General features: G+C 45.8%; 2 long non-coding RNA genes across 2 annotated transcripts; both read right to left on the reverse strand.

Moving 5' to 3' along the window:
• Positions 1-580: 580 nt before the first annotated feature.
• Positions 581-8,070, reverse strand: LOC114453754 (uncharacterized). Its single transcript, XR_003672471.1, has 4 exons — positions 7,809-8,070; positions 6,972-7,238; positions 4,535-4,589; positions 581-733 (listed from the first exon to the last, which is right to left on the reverse strand). It is a non-coding gene; the product is annotated as an uncharacterized LOC114453754 (long non-coding RNA).
• A 177-nt stretch (positions 8,071-8,247) lies between these two features.
• On the reverse strand, positions 8,248-11,185 carry LOC114426723 (uncharacterized). Its single transcript, XR_003669389.1, has 3 exons — positions 11,013-11,185; positions 10,242-10,736; positions 8,248-8,491 (listed from the first exon to the last, which is right to left on the reverse strand). It is a non-coding gene; the product is annotated as an uncharacterized LOC114426723 (long non-coding RNA).
• Positions 11,186-15,962: the final 4,777 nt, after the last annotated feature.

Consider the following 15,962-nt stretch of genomic DNA (forward strand, 5'->3'; position numbering starts at 1 on the left):
ACAAAACAACACAATTAACAACAGAACTCCACACATTCGTAGCTAAATGAAGCCTTTAGTTTCACAGGTGTTCACACCAGGCTGAAGCTTCACCAGCGGTGTATGGACACACAGATGTGAGTCATCTCAGGATGCGGCTCTACATCAGACATAAATCTAGTTTACAGTCATGTGACATGAACGACATGGACTATTGACCAAATACGAGTTTCTTTCATGAGGACGTGTTCCATCAAGGCCGTTCCACCCACACACACACACACACACACACACACACACACACACACTCACTTCTGCATGGACCCCACCCCTCCTCTACTTTTTGCGTGGCCTATCCACTAATACGGAGAAGGCGGGGTTTACGACCTGTGCTGCAGGCTGGCCACCAGGGGGCGATGCAGATGATCTGACCTCACTGTATTAGGGAGCTGTGTTTATTTACAGTGAATGAGTGATGTGGTGTGAGCTGAACAGTGTGGACGTAATGTGAATTCGTAATGTGTTATTGTTTTCTGACCTTTCTCTGTTTTTATTTTTATTATTCCTGGCTGTAGAAAAACAGGTTTTTTTTTACCTTTCAGTATGTTTTGCTGTCCACGGTTGTCCTCACGTCCTCAGGCCTCTCCTCAGCTCCATCTTCACGTATGACTGCACACCTGTTCACCTTCCTAACACCACTGACAGCCCACAGGGAGGAGATGCTGCACCCACACAGCGCTGCTCCTCCACAGACCTGCATTTAAACACAAGTGATAGCAGACGTCAGGAGGTGGAGATGGGTGGAGCACAAATGTAGAAATATTCAAAACCAGCCCTTCATGTAATAACAGGCTTTAGCATGAGCTGCCTCCTTTGATGCTGTCTCACTATATTTATGTATTTTACGTTTCATTTTGGCTGCAATCATTGTATTTTATTTGTGTTTTATTTTCCCTGCAAAACAACACGCTGCTAACAAACAGCCCATCCTGGAAGACTAGAGGAAAGGATGGGTCAGGAACATTCAACACTAAATGATGCATTCTCAGCATCACTTTGGAACAAGACAAAACATTCAGCCCTCCTCAGCAGCCAGCAGGAAGCCATGATGGAGTCACATGAGCAACACTCAGAGAGTCTCTGACCTGCAGCTTCCTGCAGCTGAGTGATTCTGCACACACACACTGCCTGCTCTCTGACTGCAGACATGCTGCTGCTGTTTATGGACTTCATGCTGCAGAGAACACACTGACTGAGTGACTGTGATTTATTCTGCATGGAATAATGTTTAATTTGAGCTGTGACAGGCCGGCCATGCGTCCACGGCGTGCCTCGGGCTGCAGGCCTTTGCACCTCTAATTGGAGTGTTAGTTTGCAGCTCTGCTCGTTATCACACCTGGCGGAGCGGCGCAACGCTTCTGAGGTGATATCGACATAAAGAATATTTATAAGCAGGTAAACGTTCCCAGCACCGTTCCTCCATCATCGGAGGCGTGTGGAGTAAAACCAGATGAGAGCGGCCGGCTGTTGTGATGAAGGGAAGGTCAGCGTGAAGTTCTGTGAACGGCACATACAGAGGCTGACCTTGAAGGGTAACCTCGGCTAATGATGCCAATAAAGGCCTCTGATGTCTGCCATTGTCCCCTGCTCCTCGCAGCCCTGCTAATCACATCAGCCCTAAATATTTTCTCATTTTTTGACAATAAGGCTGATAGATGTGAAGGTCATTTATCATACTGGTGACTGCTAATGCTATCAGCTCCTGGCAGCAGGTTTAATCATCCTCTCATGGATAAAGCTACCGCTACATTATCCAATAGTGCACATCTTGCAGAGACGGAAATGTTATTAAAAAGTTGCAAAGCTGGTAGATTGTGAGCCGTGCTAAGAGGCGCTCTCGGTTTCAATCTTTGAGTGCTGCATATCTAAGAGCACAATGAGAGCGGTGCATCATCAGAGCTAAAACTCCAATAACCTCCAAAACCAGCCAAGCCAGGAAGCTCATACATCATATCATATTATACAGCACGCGAACCCGAGCTGAGCAGCCCGAGTTAAATTACCTGAGCACACACTGTAATAGCTTTTTAGCAAGAAACAACATCCCACAGAGCCGAGCACAGCCAGGTGGATTCTGCTCAGCGCTGGATTCAGGAAGGTTTTATTCCATATTAAAAACCAGAAATCCCTCAAAACACTTCAGATCCTCTCAGGATTCACACAACACAATGGGAATGAATGACTAGCAGCCAGGCCCTGCACCATGCGATAATGACGAGCTGCCTCTGGCCAGGAGAGGCGGGTTTATGAGCATTTACAGCACAGAAAGGGAAACATTCAGGGGGAATATTTTCTGAGGTGATGAAAGAACTGAACAATTTCTGAACCACAAGACACAACAACAAGAAAGATGTTTATGATAATAGGCAGGCGGGTTACAGAATAACACCCAGCTGGGTTTGATTCAATAACCAGCAGGTTTCAGACATAACGTGCCAAATGAGGCAAACAAAGAAAAGTCGTTTGTTTTTTAATAAACGTATGACTTCATTATATTTATTGTACATTTATTTATTTATGTAAAGTTATCTTTAGTAAATTAATTTTTTTCTCTAAAAATGGACAGGACAAAGCCAGCGTGGTTTGACTCGAGCTCATACACTGTAAATTTAAACTTAAAAAATGAGTGAAACATGGAACTGGCCTGCTGTGTATAAATCAACTGTAATCACTCATTCCGTCACTTCTATTGTCTACACTTCACAATTTACCTCACACTGGCTAACTGGACATAATTACACAGAATCTCATGTCAAAACCTACGTGAAATATTTCTATTAAAGGGCAAAGTATGTGTTACAGTAGCTTACAGTACATGGGCACAGCAAGCTTGGTTTAAACCAATCAATAAGACCTATTCAACATGTATGTTTGCCAGCATGGCATTACCTACTGTAGAATGCCTTTACATGTACACAGAGGAGTGTCTCCGTGAAATCTAGTCACAGAAAGCCTCTGAGAACAAACATCAACAAGTGCTGCTGCCATCAGGTTTGATCCTTTACTGACGCACCAAAGAGAAGCTGTTCATTTCCACACGATGAGCACAACAGACCGAATATAAACCTGAACATCACATCACAAGTCCCACCAGCAGTGGGCACCTCCTCACAGGAACACTGTTTTCAGTTCACTGAAGTTTCTCTCTGCCTGCAACCATACGCTGCTGCAACAGGTGAGTTCCCCACTGTGGGATCAATAAATCCTTATTGATCTCTGTCATCCTACTAACACTTGTCTTATTCCAGCTGCTACTACAAACAGCACCAACATTTACCATCATCTGCTGTGCAGGAAAGAGCACAGCACGGCGACGGTGGCCCACCGTTCAGCTGTCATCAGGGTGTAAGTGCGTCACAACCGCCTCATTCTACCAGCATAAGTCCCGCCTGACACGCCACAGAAACCAAATAACCCTCACCAGTCCTGTCTCGGTTAGTCTTTGCACCGCTCCAACAACAGGTTGAAAAATAAGTCCTCAGCATGTTGAGTTAAATCACAACCGCAGGAATACTGAGCAGAAGTCCAAACCTGAAGCTAAAGTCCAGGGGGTTGAAAAACTCAAAAACGCCACGATTTGCCCATAATGCACCTGACTGCCGTTAAAAACGTGATGACGTCAGCATTTCACCGTGAGCGCCCCCTTAACCAACGCCTAAAGTCAAGTTCACATAAACTACTAATCCAGGTGAAGTTGGATTATCAGGTTATCATTGATTTTGAGTATTGAGCTAAATTCAACTAGTGAGTTCATGTGAAAACAACATACTTTATTAACCCTTTCATCAAAATAATAACATCTTAAAATAAACATTTGGCAGCATGTGGTGCCACCCGAGCCTCACAGGACGCATTAACCCTCCTGGAACTGCACACGTCTTCATACGGGCTGAGGTGAGGGTGACTGGGACAGATGTTCCAGCTGTGACTGACACATGCTTTTCTACCGTGTTACCCCGGTAACAGCGGCAACAACAGGTCGAGTAATCATGGCTGTGCCTGCATGAGGTCGTCCTGGTGGTCAGGGTGGGACCCGTCATGGGTGAACCAGTCTTCCATACTGGCCTGTTCAGTTCACCTGAATCTGTTTCCTTAAGATCATCTACACATGGATCCGGCACGTCGTACAGAAACACCAGACATGGTAGACTCTTCGTTTTTTGTACACTTGCTCAGTGCTCATACAACAACACAGCATCAGTGTCACAGAGCGGCTCACTGTGCCTGCTCACAGCAGCTTTGGCTTCAAGCACTCGTGGCTGCACCTGCCTTAGGTCGTCCCAGGTTTACAGGGGATCTTACCCGTCGTGGTAAACAGTCTGCCATGCTCGACCCTTTGCCCAACTGAACAAGTCTTAATGGATTAGATGAGGACAGGTGAACTCTGAGGAGGCTCTGATGTGACCTGATGCAGAGTTCACACTGATGTACTGCCTCACTCAGTGTTAAGTTGTGGTCTGGATTGTGGTGTCTTAGTGTGATCGCTGTATCTGACCTCTGCGTCTCTGCGACTCCTCTCCAGTCTTCAGCTCTCTGTATCCCAGCTCAGCCTGAAATGAAACAATCAGTTTGGAATCCATTAGTACATCTTAACCTTACTCAACCACCCACATCTGAGGAAGTTCATCTGAACATTATGCAGATATTTTGAGCAGGACTGTATCTACAAACCAGCCTGATGACAGTGAGTGTATCAACATGCTTCAGTCAGAAACAGCTGATATATGTGCTCTGAGAGTAATATCTGAAACATCATGTTACAACTAAAATCATCATTTGAGAAAACCAGCTCAGAAAAACTACCACAGCTGTTCATGTGACACACATGTGGCTCAAAGGTAACACATGAAGCAGAGCTGCTGAAGATCCTGTTCGAGCCAGGAAGTGTTTCTCACAGCAACACACTGACACGTCAGAGTCACACTGTAGCTACACACAGAGACTCATGAACAGATCGTCCTGTCAGCAGACAGACAGTAAAAACTACAGCAGCAGATACACACACACGTCTACAGCTACACACACAGACTGATGTCAGTAAATGTTCTCACAAACAAAGTCTCACAGCTGAAGAAAAGTCTTCTTACCTGAAGGCTGCAGCTGGAATGACCTTTGAACTCTCTGCAGCTCTGTGTGTGTGTGTGTGTGAGACACACTCATAATAGAACACCAACATTCTAATGCCGCTGCTGTTATTGTCACCAATTCACAAATCAATATCATCTATAGACTGATCAGTACTCAGCCCTGGGCCTGCTCACATGTGTAGAAGTGGGTGAACCAAACATTTGACTAATGTGCAGGGACATGACAGAGACGCACCAAACTGAAGGAAAGTCAAACAGAGCTAAATATCCACTCATCTTTGTTCCTGTTCAGGCCACAGCACCAACACAACGTTACAGGATTCAGACTAAAATGATGATGGCAGCCATCTTTCCTTCTGACTGACGGATGTGTAGCCATGAACCGTGAGAGGTGGACTTCTGGGATTTTCTGCACATGGACTCTTTAATGACAGGGGACACACTGCGAGAACATCCGAAGAGTTAACACTCTGTTAGAGAAACACTAACACACAGGACGGGAGCTGCACCAACACATCAAACATGAACGCTGATGTTTAGCTTCATTTATTCAGTATTGATCAGTGTGGCAGACTCATCAATGGCAGTTAGGATTAATATTTGCCCGTGTCCTCGGGCTCCGAGTTAAATCTGGGATCCTCCATGAATGAGACGGCGAGCCGCCTCAGAGGTGCCGTTTGTGAGAGATTTCAGTCGGATCTCTGTCTGTAATTGGCAATTTGCAGCACTCTTCCTTTCCACATGAATAATTTTAAGGGTATTTTTTAATAGAAATTAAGTGCTGTTATACTGCTCTGACTCACACACACACACAGACACACACAGACACACACACACAGACACACACAGACAGCCTCTGTTTCTCACGGCTGGATTTCGGTGGATGACAGAAGCTGCTTGTTTCTTTCTGAACTGATTAAACTGAACAATGAAAATCATTTTTCATCTCTGAGTTTTTTTTAATTGGCTGCATGTTTTTGAAAGCAGGACTATCTTTTCCCTCCAAACCTCACACATCCGACAACATTCAATCCATCATCACCACCAATCAATGACGCCGAGTCCGTGCATGTGATCAGATCAACTGATGATACATCAGCTCTGATCGTTGCTGAAGACGATCCTGCAGCTGCTGGCACATACAGTAACACAAGCTTAATGCTTCTGATCAGTCAGCCACCAGCCCAGTGCTTTCTGGGAGTTGGAGTTTGGAGCACACAGCCCCTCATCTGGGACCCTGAGTTTACCTGCAGAGAAACCAGCATCAGAGACACCGCAGGAGGAGGAGAGCTCCTCACTGTGCCCATAGCAGCACATGGACCCATGTGAGGAAGAGAAGGTGTCATGAGAACATTTATGAAAACACACATTATCAGGCAGACAATCACACGTAAACACATTTACAAAACAAAGCTTAAAGGTTAAGGGGTCGGGCTGGTCAGAGGCAGAAAGGGGTTTGGACCTCTGCAGACGCTTTGCTCTGAGCGTCAGGTTGGAGGCTGCGAACCTGAGCAGGCAGCTCTGAGGCAGCCGCCGTGTGAAGAACTGGGATCTCTCTGCATGCCAGAGAAATGTGAGCGCTGCCAGCAGAAGGCTCAGGTTGGTGAGGATGGAATTTTAAGCAGAGCACATAATTACACTTCATTTTTCCAAACGGCTCTTTTTCAAGAGGCTGTGAAGCTGCTGGAGGAGGACGCCGCCATCTGCACCGCCGCCCGCAGCTTCAGGAGCCACATTTGCATGTTGCTGATGAGAAATCGCTCAAAAAAAAAAGTTCCTCAGAGGGCAGAACGTTTCAGCTGAGAGGCAGACATCTCAATCATTAGTAAACAGACAGACACTTACTGAGGACTCAGAGCCCGGCGGGAGGGGGGGTGGTTCTGACTCTCTGCAGAGTTAACATGCGTGTGTGTCTGCCTGCTGACATCCAAACCAGCTGCTGCCCGGTGCGTCCACACGGTCCGCCGCCTCACAGCAGAACCCTGACGTGGTTTCACACCGAGCATTCGGCTATCGTCCCGGCAGCCAGTCGCAGGTGTGAGGCTTTTCCAGGCGCCGTCCAATCAGCTCGGTTCGTCACAGGTGCACACTAATCGGCACGCAGACAGCCTGCTGATTGAAGCAAACAGGAAGCAGCTGATCTCAGTCTGGAGCCACTTTTCTAAATGAGACAGTTCAGTTTTTCATTTCTAATAAATGTCAGAAATGAATGACGATCAATGGAGGAAATGAGGATCATGTCATTTCTGTGTCAGTCAACACGTTGTGATGATGATGTGAGCTTCATCTACATCAAATAATGCAGCAACACATGTTTCCTCTGATAGGAAACAGACTCTCTGCTCAGAAAATCCCTCAAACATAACACACACACTGACAGAGGCTGATATAAACCACGTGCATGTATGATCGTATGATGGAACATCTGGAGAGCCCAGACTGTCCCGAAGACAACAAGCTGCAGCAGGTACAGCAGCTCTGACAGTGATGAAGATCAGAGGCTGGCAGGGAGGAAGAGAGAAACCGTTTGAAATGTTTCCACGTTTAGACAGTGTGTATTTTTTCAGCTGACATCACAGGATGTGAACACAGACTTCACCTCACAAACACACAGTGTTGCTCTGACTAAAGTCTCCTTTTCATTTTCAGAGTGTGATATTCGACGATTTATTTCAGACTCACCTCATCACTTTGTGGAAATTCTCTGGATTTTTCCGGTGATTCAGCTTCATGTTTCTAAGCTGTGGATGTGAACCAGAGTGACCGGGAACACTGGAGCGTGTCCTGGTTTAAAACGAGTGCCCACACGCTGCTCCTGCTAATTAAAGACAGAAAGAAACAATCTGTGGAGAATATGAAAGGTTAGAGAAGAGGGGCCGCTTTAAGCCAGCACCAATCACTTTCATTGTGCCACTGCTTTGTGCAGCCTCCACTGATGGTCAGGTGTGATTGTTGCCATTCATCATTTTCCACCTGCCCGAGCCCGAGCCACATTCATCACTTCCCACCTGCCCGAGCTGCAGAATCACAGAGGCTGAGCGGGAAACAGAAAATCACAGTGATTGAACGTCAAGGGAAGCAGATGTCAAACTGGTGTTGGCCCGGAATGACACACAGGCCCCTCGCTTTCTGCTGTCACTTTAAAGTGGTAAGTGACCTTCAAAGCAGAAACGCTACACCATTACTGCTGCTGTGCTGTGACAGGCTGATGGTGGATGCTGACAGATGAGCGGCGGCCCTTCAGAAAGCACTCAGATCATTAAGGTGTGACCACTGGCAGCGACGCCGTGACCATACAGGCGGGAGGAATCTGTTACGCTGAAATCCAAGATGGCATCGATTTCTACGTGTTCGTCAGAGGAGCCCTGATCCAAACAAAGAGACAGACAAACAAACAAACAGAGAAACAGACAGACAGACAGACAGACAAACAAACAACAGACAGACAAACAGACAGACAGACAAACAAACAAACAGAGAAACAGACAAAAAAAGAGACAGACAGATGATTTTAAATTTTAAATACTTCTCAAATTTATGAAAATAATCACATTTACTAAAACAATGAAAATCTTGTCTGAAACCAAGAAAACAAAAGTCTTTTATTGATGCTAGATTATTGATGTTGGATTACTGATGCTAGACTATTGATGCTGGATTAATGATGCTAGATTACTGATGCTGGATAAATGATGCTGGATTACTGATGCTGGATACTTGATGATAGATTATTGATGCTGGATTACTGATGCTAGATTATTGATGCTGGATTAATGATGCTGGATTACTGATGCTGCGTTATTTATGTTGGATTACTGATGCTAGATTAATGATGCTGGATTAATGATGCTAGATTATTGATGCTGGATTAATGCGGCTGGACTACTGATGCTAGATTGTTGATGCTGGATTACTGATGCTAGATTGTTGATGCTGGATTAATGATGGTAGATTGTTGATGCTGGATTAATGATGCTAGATTGTTGATGCTGGATTAATGATGCTAGATTGTTGATGCTGGATTAATGATGCTAGATTATTGATGCTGCGTTATTTATGTTGGATTACTGATGCTAGATTAATGATGCTGGATTAATGATGCTAGATTATTGATGCTGGATTAATGAGGCTGGACTGCTGATGCTAGATTGTTGATGCTGAATTACTGATGCTAGATTAATGATGCTAGATTGTTGATGCTGGATTAATGATGCTAGATTGTTGATGCTGAATTACTGATGCTAGATTAATGATGCTAGATTGTTGATGCTGGATTAATGATGCTAGATTGTTGATGCTGGATTAATGATGCTAGATTGTTGATGCTGGATTAATGATGCTAGATTATTGATGCTGGATTAATGATGCTAGATTGTTGATGCTGGATTAATGATGCTAGATTGTTGATGCTGGATTAATGATGCTAGATTATTGATGCTGGATTACTGATGCTGGATTATTGATGCTGGATTACTGATGCTGGATTAATGATGCTTCATCTATGAGAATTTCTTGTGCTAAATTAAACTACTCAACTTTTTAATGTATTTATATAGATGTCAGCACGGTCCTTGACTTTCTTTTCTTTTCTCAAATATATTGTTAGTCTTCTAAAGACAGGCAGAAATGATTTAACCATTAATTTCCTATTTAAAATACTGTTGTTTCTCATGTGTATATAACACAGTGTCATCTGCAAATTAAAGACAGATGGGAGGTCATCGCTATAAACACTACAGCAGCGGAGCCTAGAGGAACAGCCACAGGTCGTGTTTATAAGGACGTGGCTGTGGGACAGTTAAATGTGTGCTGTGTGGAAGCCAGCTTCTGTTTGTACAGAGGTGCCCGGTGGTGTATTGTGAAGGTCAAGACAGACTGCTCCCAGCATGCTGTTTGAGTTGTGTGTTTGTCCCTGAAACAAAACCACACTGTGTGTAAAAGGTCCTGGGAGGCCAGATGTTCACCTGCTGTCCTCTTCCCACCTTTTCAAGGACTTCTGAGACGCTGGCTAATCCGCTCATTTGTCTTTGGTTCCTTATTTCTACTTTATCTACGCATATACCAAAACCCTCTCAGCGCTTCCCTTTCAAACACCAGCAGCTGTGACAGGCTTACCACTCTCTGTGCAGCGAACAGTCTGTCCCGGTCTGTGTTTGAGACGTCCCCGTCCAGCAGGAGTCTCTCTGAGGAGTCTAAACAACAAGATGGACAGAGATAGAGGAGCAGAGTTCAGAGGCTGCAGAGGAGCCGGCGCACAAACACTCATACATCATCATCATCATTATTCTGAAGGGCAGCAGATAAGTGACAGCAGGGCAGCTATATTACATCACAGGTGACATGATAACACAACAACACAGATTGGTTGTCAGGGTGGAGAACAGGCAGCAGAGAACGGCCGTGTGGAGTGGAGCATCTCATTTATGCACAGCAGTGAAACACAATTAGACAGAGGCCAGTGGTCACACTCTGAAAGCAGCCAGAAGCAGCTTCTTGGTTTCAGGGGTCCCACTTATCGGTTGTGTTTTAATTGGACGGGGACAGCGAGGCTTTGAGAGTCCAGGTGTCCTCCTCACGTGTCTCCCGCTGAGGTCCGCTGCTGCTGCTGATCTGCGGAACAGATTAAAGCTCCTATCAACAGGCAGAAAATCCGCTCTGATGCTCATAAATGAGATTTATTAATCAATTTCATTCAATTAGATTTGTCAGTGCCATCAGTGTGATTCCCCACAGCTGTCAGCTCCAGGTTACACTGAAAGTCCGGCTGGTTGTTGCTGTTCGAGCTGAAAATGTATATATAAGTAAAAAAAAACTAACAAAAAAACTCAAATTCATAAAGAAATCTGCACAGATTTAGGAATGATCTGGTAATAATCTCGGCCTTACCTGTCTGGCCCTGTTCTCTGTCAGCTTTCTGTTGGGTGACATCTTGTTAGACCTGGTTGGGACTCCAAAGTTTTCACACCTGATCCAAACTGGCTGAGGTGAAAAGCTGCCTGTGACAGAGACAGCAGGGCTCACACACCGCTGTCATTCTTCAAGAAAACAGGACGGACGAAGTCGTTCTGACAAAAAGAGAGAAGAGAGACAGAGACGTTGAGTCTGCAGCTCTGTGGAGTGGATGAACAATGACGTCCAGGCAGGGAGATCTGAACCCGTAAACACACACACACACACTACAGTTACAGTAAAGAAAAAGCAGCTTGTCCTCCAGTCACCACTGAACATCGCTGAAGTAATAGAGCGGACCAGCCTCATTAGGGGAAGCACTAATGAACTTTTTAGTGAGTAAAATGATATGAAGCTTTATTTTTCTGTTGGTCACATGAGGGATGAACTTGTTGTTGTCGCTCCAGCGTCTGAAGCTCGTAAAGAGCCAAACTTCCAGCTCGGGCTTGTGACGACTTCTGTTTGTCTGCAGCCTGTTTACACCTGTGCTGTTACAACAGGCTGTGCAGCATATTCCTTCAGTGTCTAAGCAGGAGCTGGATACACTGAGTGCTGACGGCACCGACTGTAACAAGGACCCAAAGAATGACTGCAGAAGGTCCTCACCTGCAGGCAGACTGCAGGGACTCAGCCGGGCTCAAGGTCACAAAGCACAGGGCAGACAAACAAGCTGAGGGAGCAGAGTCCAGGCCAGGTCCCAGAAAACAAGCTGCACAACACAATCAGAGGGGTGGAGGGAGGAAGCAGGGTGGAGCTGTTAACCAGGCCGATGCTGCCTGACTTACAGACGACCAGAGAGCTCATGTGAGAGTGCAGCACTGCTGTGGACACACAGGAGGCTGCTCAGCTCCTCAGGGCTAAACGATGGCACACACACGGACTCAGGGACTGCTCTGATGTCATACGATGAAGTGGGTGCTCCTTATGAATATATTTGTATTCATTATTTATTGTTGGATAAAAGTAATGTTGTCCAGTCAGCAGCCCGGCTACAGTAAAGTTTGGGGAAGTGTGCGCTCCATGAGGAGGTGGTCTGCCACCGACTCCTTCCAACATGGCAGCATTGGGGAGATATTTTGCCTGGAACAATGCTGCCTGGGTGTCCATCCATGAGTTGTGGATGCAGCCTCCAGTGGACAGTGGAGGAAATGCAGCCCGATTGAAATAAATGAAGTTATGATGACTGACATGTGCTGTGTACTCAGAGGTGAGCAGCATGACATGCAGTGAGCTGCAGGCAGCAGCTCGGCTCTCCTACAGGGAGCATACAAAGATGACCTTTATCTTTCAGTTGCTGTATTTATGTCATCATTTATTTGCTTCAGTGTTTCATTGTTATCACAGCTAGGGTTAATGCAGCTTTCTGAGGAGCAGCCTGGAGCTCTGCAGCAGGTCTGAGGTTATTCTCTGTGCTGAGCTTTGACATAAACACACTCTCACCTCCTCACTGTGAAACCAACGGCGTGGACGCAGTTTCACAAAACACTTCTTACGTTCGGTGTTTTGGCATTTAGTGCACCTCCTCAGGCAGAACGTCCGCACCTGAACACGCCGCCTTTGGTAGCTGAGCAGAAACCTTGACTTTTACACGTATCAACAACAAACAGGCTGATGAAAGCCAGCCTGCTGCTCTCTGAAGCCTTTTCTTTGTCTGAGCTGCGGGGCTTTGGAGACAGATTGACTGCTGAGGCTGCTGCTGACAGACCCGGCTACATTCTCCCTGCAGCAGCTGGGCGAGCACAGAGGAAGTAATGTGACACTCTGCTCTGGCTGTGAGAAGAAGCCTGCAACCACAGAGGCAGTTTCATCTGTTACTCTGCAGCCAATAACAAGTCCCTGCAGCCTTGCCCCCCCCATGTGTTGGGGCCTGGCTCTTTGATCACTCCTCATGTCCGTCGGTCCTCCTGAACACTAACTGTGTTTTTGTCTCTGGCTGCTTCTCTTCCTCACACTGATGTGCTGGATATTTGTTTCAGACATCATAGTTTGATCATCAACATGGCTGCTGATGGACATCCGGCTGAACTGAAGCATCATGGGACGGTGGCTCCACTGGGATCCAAACAAAGAGAGTCAAATACACACAGTCACTCATTTAAAATAACATATTACACCATCACAAGTGACTCCGTCCTCCTCCGTCATGGTAGCAAACTGTCTGTCACTGTTTAAAGATGACTTCAATCAGATCAGTGGTGCTAGGGCAGGTAGCAGTTAGCATGTGTGTAGAGCTGTGTGAGGAAAATATGAGCCCAAAAACAAACGCCTACAAAGAGCCTCCTCACAGGCCGCCATCTTCAATAACCAGGCACATCACATACAACAGGTCATGTGTATAAAGCCCATGTTATGAGGGAGGAGCAGCTGGGGAGCTTCACCCAGCCGTCCTGGGTTTGTGGTTAGAACTTAAACCAGCGTTAGTTTTGGGTTAGGCATTAAAAAACAGTGTTGTTGTTGTAGAGTCTGTCTGTGTGAATACATTAAATGATGTCAGTGATTCACTGAAAGGAAAGATCCTTCCTGCAGAGGATGGATCCTTTAAAGATGGAGGTGTGTGTGTTCTCCCACAGTGAGCATGTGAGTGTTGGACAGAACAAACAGCTCACAGGTTAAACCTCAGCCGTGTAGCTGTGCCGCTTCCTCCGTGAGTCAGAGCAGGAAATGATTTGTGAGTTTGTGTAAAGCTTCACGGTTGTGGAAGGATTATTGAAAGTCCCGCTTCCTCAGCAGCAGCTGGCGAAACAAACACAGATTCCACTGCTGAGATATTGTGCACGACACCAGGCAACTACTTTATTTGTAACTGCTGGAAATGTGAGTCACATAACAAATAAAGGAATCAGCATGTTGCTGTAAACACTGCGTCACTCACCCACATATAAAGCTTCACTTCATGACTGTTTCAGATAAAGCTCTGTAATCTCTGAGAGCAGAAACAAAGCGCTCATATTTCTAAATGTCTCCGCACCTTAAATCGATGTTTCTTTTGTTTGATGGCAAATCTAAGTGAATGAAAGTGCAGAAAGACGGTTATTGATCTAATGATCCGGGCAGAGGGCGAGCTGTGTGGACTGTATGTGTGCAGGCCGGGGTCCGTCTTTGGAATACAAAGGCCGCTCTGCACTGGAGCACTCTCAGCAGCATGTCTGTGAATCACTGTGTGAGCTCAGGCAGAAAAACTCAGGTTAACATCCTGATTTCATCCTGAAGTGAGATCTGGAGTTCTTCCATGAAGAAACACAAAGTACGACAAACAAACACACCAACAGCCAATCAGAGCGAGTGAGCAGACCGGGAAGCACCACCGACCTGACAAACATGGCTCCAACCCAAACACACAACAACACGGCGAGGCCCGGGAGAACATACACACCGGGGGGAATATGGCATCAACAACATGCGTGTCTTTACTATGTCTCATGGAGACACATCACAGCTGACGACATCTGTCGTCCTCCATGTTTGTTTTTCTTCTGAAGTCACGTTTGATCTCCACACACACACACACACATAAACACAGACACACACAGAGTGTAGAATGTGTGTGTGTGTGTGTTCAGTGGATAAACATGAAAACTCTAAAACAGCTTTTACATGACAGAGACTGTTACTAACAGACACGAGCAGAAAAACACTGAAGCCTCACAGACACATCATACGAGCTCTCTGAACTTCCAGAGGTCTGATGATTCATGCAGTGATGGTAATGGTCCAACAACATTTTAGGAAGCCTCTGTTAATCAACACAAATAAACATGTCCACATTCAGAAGTCACGTTTTAGCTGCTCAGACCTGCACTACACCAATAAATGAAACCTTTCAATGTAACGTCCTTACATCATCAACTCAGCTTCCTGTCCACATCTGTGTCCTCTGCTGTGTGCTCCATCATCAGCTCTGAGACAGAGACATAAATGTAATAAAACAGGACCTGAGACTGAACCCTGTGGAACACCGAACGTGGCGTGAGATGTGATAAAACCAACCGGGTTCAGTGTGTGATGAGCACACAGGTCTGAAGAATCAACTCGAAGCTAAGACAAAAAGAATTAAAGGCGAGCTCTGTGGTTACAGAAGATCTGTGCTGAGACTGAATCAGGTGGATCATCCAGAACAATCTGTGCTTCCACTGGTCAGTAAACAGGTCAGCTTAGAGTCCTCCTCCACTGACTGCACATGGTTAAAACATTAAGAGCTGAAAGATATTTTTCTCCGCTGTGAGTAAATCTATTGCTACATGCGTGATGACTGTTATCCTTCAGTGTGTGTAAACAGAATCATTAGCGGGCTGCTGCAGACCTCTGCCTTCTGTGCTGAAGGCGGCTGATTACTGGGTTTGGTGTTAACAAAGAAATCAGCCGGGGAAGAGTATTGGCATCAGCACCGGGTAGAAGCAGACTGCATCAATTCTGTTAATGAGTTCTCCACCTCTCTGTCCTCCTCTTCTTTCTTTATTCCCCTGTGCCGTCTGCTGAGCTGGTGCTTCTGCAGGAAAAGATGGCTGGAGGATGGAGAGCAGCCAAACTGGCTCATCCATGAACTTTCAAAGGTCACACGATATCCTGGCAAACAGCCACAGGACACGGAGCTCTACAGTAGCACGTCAGTCAGTGGTGTCTTGTTGATCTGCTGGAGGATGAGAGCATTATAAGGCTGCAGGTCCTGGTCTGAAGCAGTGTTTGTCTTGAGTAATGCAGCCCCTCACGTTCATGATAGAAAATATGAGCCTTAAATTCCCTTTTTTCCTATGAAAATATTATCAGAGGAGCATCGTTCTTCATGCACTGACTGCTTATTTTCTTTGAGAAATGAAAACCTGTGGTCGGCCTCTCTCTCACACACTCAGTGTAATCACTGCACTGCATACCTCCACGCTGTCTGGACTT

The sequence above is a fragment of the Parambassis ranga genome, chromosome 21 (genome assembly GCF_900634625.1).
Source record: "Parambassis ranga chromosome 21, fParRan2.1, whole genome shotgun sequence".
Classification (NCBI taxonomy): Eukaryota; Metazoa; Chordata; class Actinopteri; family Ambassidae; genus Parambassis; species Parambassis ranga.